Genomic DNA, 5,951 nt, shown 5'->3' on the forward strand with positions numbered 1-5,951 from the left:
ATGAAGTGGGCCGGACTGAAGTCACTTACGGCCCGCGGGCCGCCAGTTGAATAGCCCTGGCCTATGATGTAATGCAGTCCTTTGTGATACTGATAGAGATTACTGATTTTCGATATGTTGTGCAGTCCTAATATGTTCATAAGCAACAAAGTTAAAACCACTGACAAGTAGCGCGAACTAAATAGCTCATCGTTTTAGAGAAAAGCCATGATTCAAAACATTTGGCCCCACTTTTGTTTGGGTTTTACTAACACATACCAGCAGTGGTGGGCACAGCTAAACAAAACGTTCGCCTTGCTAACGCATATTACGTTAACAAAAAAATAATATTAGGCGGAAGTTAACGCTAACCACTAAGACGACTGCCATTCAGTTTGCGTTACAAGTCTCGGTCTCCTCCCAGTAAAAGCTGCATCGACCAATCACAACTTGTCATGTGTACATGCAGTAAGCCAATAGCGTGCCTGACAGACTCTTCAAGACACGCCCACAACAGACAGGAACAACCTTGTGAATTTTGTTAGCAAACTTAAAAGTTGGTGAAGCCTACTTTTACAGAAGCTAATTCTGCTAACAGTTTTTGAAATTAGCGAAAACACTAGTCTGTTAAATGAAAAATTAGTTTCACTATTAGCCGTTGGCGGATTAGCAGAACTGTGCCCACCACCGCAAACCAGCCACCAAACTCTGTGGCGTTATCACCAAACAGAACGAACTCTGGTCTGCAACACCACCAGTATTAGACGCATCAATTGCTGTTTCCTTGACTGATTCAGTTCATTTTAAAGTTCTCTCCAAGTATAAATAAAAACTTATACGGTACTCATTAAGCTACTTGTTGGTTGAAAGCTGTTTTTTTGGGGCCGAAAGGAACAAAAATATTAGTAGGCCTGTCACGATAAATTTTGCTGGGCGATTAATTATCTCAGAAATTATTGCGATAAACCATAATATTGTTTGAAATTTGACAATAATTAATTAGTCATTATTGTCAAATTTAAGAAGAAATGTTGGTCAATTTATTTTGCATGTAGTACCTTTATTGACCACAGGATAAGACTGAACCGAAGGATGGATAGTGAGGGAGCGAGCATGATTTAAGAAAAATGGGAGGGAGTCTCCCTGACGTGACATGGGCTGTCTCTCTTCGGTCCTCAAAATGGCGGACGGTCGGTGCGGTTTGAGCTCTTTAGCGTAGCATTTTTCACACAAAGCTTTTAATTAAAAAAAAACTAAAAATCAGTAAACAAGTTCTCAGCTTCTTTTAGCAGAGAAAACTTTTTACACAAAGGCGCGAGGTTCAACCGTAAATTTTGGAGCTTCGACAAGACGGAGGTTTTTTCCAGAGGTCGGCCTGTTAGCTTAGCTCGTAGCTTAGCTTCTCAGCTTAGCTGCTTTTAGCGGAGAGAAGAAGAGAAGAGAAGAAACAATAAAGCAGATAAATGAAAATGAGGCAGATAATTTTCATTTATCATGCGATTAACTGATTTATATTTTATCGTGACAGGCCTAATTAGTGAGCTCAGTGGCTCAGTTAAAAGAATATCACTTCCAACATTTAAAATGAGTGCCCCTTAAGAAATCAAGAGCAACGTTTTCTCTAAAAATTCTTCTTGTGTTTGGATTTAGAGACCTGTACAGCAGTTTCAGTGTAGTGTAGCTTCCTGTTCTTGATGGAAGGTGCTGGTTTAAAGCTTGAACAAAATACCCCATGATGTTTTGATCCATAACTCCAACTTCACACAAAAACATCACAAACACTCCTAAAAGATAAAAAGTCATGGTCAGTAATTTACAGAAAATCTTACAAAAAAAAAAAAAAGTTTCAACCTACATGAACCTTTCCTTCTCTAGATAAGGCTCCTTAAATGAAAAAAACACTCAAGATTAGAATTGTATATTTTGCCTTTGTTAGGTATATTGTTTTCATTTCTAGTCTTCGGATTAAAATATTTATCACTTAGCAAGGTAGGAATACTTGGAACCTTTTCTTTTAATTTTACAAAAAGGTAAGACAGCAAGCAATAGGTATGAAAACAGAGAAAATGAGTTTTAAGGTCGTGAAGAATGCACTAACCAAACAAACAGCTTTGTTTGCACTGCCATGAGACTGCAGTCACTACCTTCGGCTTGCAGTTATCTCAGTCAGACAATGGTTTGTTTGCTCAACGGTTTGATGTAGATTACAAAAAGGGGAATGCAGTGGATGATGAATTAAAAGAAAGCCAAAAGTTTTGGAAATAAAAACACAAAAGCAAATTATTCATGGAAAATGGAAAATATAAATATATATACACACACACACATATATTCATATTCTACATATTCTTTATATATATATATATATATTCTATATATATATATATATATATATTCTATACATATATTCATATCCTATATTATATATACAGACAGACAGACAGACAGATACATATGTGGGGAGTGGTTGCGCAGAGGTTAGAGAACATGGGCCTTTGATTGGAAGATCGCCGGTTCAAGCCCCGGTACCGACAACTTCAAAAATGTGGGTGGGGTAGGTTAAGCCCCCACCCTCATTTGCCCCACTCTGGGCCCATGAGCAAGGCCCTTAACCCTCATCTGCTCCCTAAACAGGTCTCTCTTGAAAATGGGTTCTCGTGGCTCAATGAGACTTCCTGTATAAATAAAGGGTAAATGGAAAAAATAAAATTAAAAATTAAAAACAATAAATAAAAATATTGGTTTTTATTCCCGATTAAGTCTAGGTCAATGTTGGATTTGAATTAGGGGTGCACCGATGGCAGTTTTTTGCCCGATCACCAATTTCTAAAAAGTCTGACCTGCCAATTCCAATTTTGGCCGATACCGATTTTGTTTCAGAAGCGACACCGTCAGGAGTTATAACAGAAACAATACAAACTTATTTTAACTAGCCATGAGGTAGTGCTCTGAAATATAAAGGAAGTTCGGACAATTGTTGTAAAAAAAAAAAAAAAAAAAATCGGTTTCTCATACAAGTATCCGCCGATTTCAAATTTCCCAAAATTAAGGAAATCGGGGCTGATGAATTGGCCGGCCGATTTATCAGTGCACCCCTAATTTTAATCAAATTTGTGTTTAACGTGTGACTTGTAGTGCACCATTTACGATGAATTATGTTAATTTGCTGGGTTGGGGATGGGGCGTTCAAGCAACAACAAAACATATCAATATTTAGCAGAAAACTATGATTCAACCAGACAGTGCACATTAGTGAAAACGATCATATTACAGTAAATCCATTTGATTAAATAAATAATTCATGTTTATGTAACATGATCAAAATGTTTGGATATCAAAATATTTTTCCATGAAGCACTTTGGGAAGGTGTTATTGTGTAGGCAGCTCTGTTGGTTTGATGCCTCTCAAAGCTCTGGAAGGACAGACCGAACAATAGACAACAATTCACCTTGTCAGGTGAAGAAGGGCGAGGCCTCGGCCGAACTGATCCCGTCATGTAGGAGGTCGGGGATACAAAAGCGGCACGGCTCAACGCCTGCGTGACGCAGAATGAAACTGGCTTTCTACTGACAGTTTGTTTTCAGAAGCCTGAAAACACTGACTTGAAATATTTATGAGAAAGAAACCCAGTGCATATTAACAAGGTCAGCAGCGAGGAGTCAATACAACATCAGTGGAGCGGCAGCAGTTTGGGAGTGGGAGAAAGAAAAAGAAAAAAAACGGTGAATGGGTCATGTGGGTTTTATTGATGAAATTAGCATACTGAGAATGAATGCTGCAGAATGCTAGCAGTGATATTACAATTTGCTCTTCAGTTTCTCTACAGCTACAACAGCCCACTGAGATTTTTAGGCCAGACTAACATTTGTTTTACAACATAATTAATATCACTGCACCATGGTCTAGTTTCCCTTCTGATGGGATTAAAAAGTGTACATTTCAAATTAATGAAACGCCTGTATCATGAATTTTGTTGACAAAAACAACTGTGACACCATCTTAGCACCAACATAACTGGTTTGTTCCACTTTGGAGTAAGCCGTTTGGGGGAAGAATCAGTTTTGTGTTGTGCGTTTCCTTGACTGATGAAGCCTTCTGGATGGAAGGTGAAACATTTCAGCAAAAAAAAGAAACTGTCCAGATGACCTGACTGAAAATTGTTGGGATGTGCAGAGGCACATTTCAACCATTTTAAAGGCTTATGTTGTTAAAGACTAGCAAAGCATGAGGGGCCACTGGAAAGCATGGACGGTTGGTATTCAAAGGCAGATCGGGGCTTACATCTGCCTTTGTCTGGGAAAGGGAATGCCAAGAATGTGGGCTATTTCAGGAAACCCAATAGCCATGTCACTCCACTTGGGCAATTCTTTGCAGTCTTACCGTAACAGAATGGTTGCTGCAAACTCAAGAGTTCCCTGAACCTGCTTATGAGTAATGACAGCACATCAATCTGCTGACGGGCCTCAGGAAACTTGGTTTACCGTGCTGCAGCTCTGATGCAGCCACGGGACGTTACAGCCTCAGAGCATGTGGAACAAGATCAGCTTTTTACTCTATGACAACAGCCTGCAGCAGAAATTCACTAAAACTTGGCCTTGCTTTGAACTAAATAGTTCAGATCTTTGAACGTGGGGTTTTGGGAAAAAATTATGAACAAATAATATATTACCTGTTAAAGAGAGCGTTTGGAAAAGCCCGTTTGGAGAAATAAAGATTTCATTTTGATGTGATTGACGAGCTAATGGCAAGTTTGAGCGGTATTAACAAGAACAAAAATGACATTTTGTCTCACTAATTTCATGAGTCACGTGAACACTTTTTAATAAACCTTTACGTTGCCAACAATTTAGCATTACCGTACAGAGTTATTTATACAGACTTCTATGATTACATGTAAGCACAAACCGGTACACTTTTGATGTAGTCTGAGACACTTTCAACCAAATTATCATATTTCTGCTTAAGTAATCATCTAATGTAAAACGGACGAGGACAAAATATTTGTTAATAGGCCTGTCACAATAACAAATTTTGCTGGGCAATTAATTGTCTCAAAAATTATTGCGATAAACAATAATATTGGTTGAAATTTGACAATAATTAGTCACTGTTAAATTTACGAAAAAATGTTGGTTAATGTTTGGGTGTAGTGCCTTTTTTGACCACTGGATGGCAGTATAAGACTGTGTGAACCGAAGGATGGCTAGTGAGGGAGCGAGCAGCGTGTCTCTTTAAGAAAAATGGGAGGGAGACCCCTTGTAACATGAGCTGTCTCTCGTTCTTGTTTTTCGGTTCTCAAAATGGAGGACCCTCGGTGTGGTTTGAGCACTTTAGCATAGCATTTTTCACACAAAGCTTTTAATTAAAAAAATCAAACAATTTCTCAGCTTCTTTGTGCAGAGAAAAACAACTTTATACACAAAGGCACGAGTTTCAACCGTGAATTTTGGGGCTTTGACAAGAGGTTTTTGCCCGAGGTCGGCCTTTTAGCTTAGTACGTAGCTTAGCTGCTTTTAACGATCCAAAAACGTGATTTTGGATCGTTAAAAACAAATTTTAAACAGAAAAGAGTAAGGGGGGGAGGTCAGTGAAGCGCACCGAAGTTGAGCCTTGTCGTCAGAAGAAAGACACGAAAAACGATAAAGCCGATAAATGAAAATGAGGTCGATAATTTTCATTTATTATGTGATTAACTGATTTATTGTTTATTGTGACAGGCCTATTTGTTAAATCACAAAAAAAGTGTTTTGTTGCAAGTTGTTTGAAGACATTTGCACTTTGCTCCAGGCACTGTCCAACTATTAGCTAATCAAGCTGGTCAGAATTAAACTGACGTGGTTCAAAGAGCCACTTGTGAAAAGTAAGATATTATTTATTCTTCATAACCTGACCACAGAACTTTTTGAAATATATGAACTATACTGTAAAGGGTTTTAGGTGCAACTGACTCTTTATAAGAAAATTCATCTCA

The sequence above is a fragment of the Nematolebias whitei genome, chromosome 20, assembly GCF_014905685.2.
Source record: "Nematolebias whitei isolate Nwh7 chromosome 20, NemWhi1, whole genome shotgun sequence".
NCBI classification, from domain to species: Eukaryota; Metazoa; Chordata; class Actinopteri; order Cyprinodontiformes; family Rivulidae; genus Nematolebias; species Nematolebias whitei.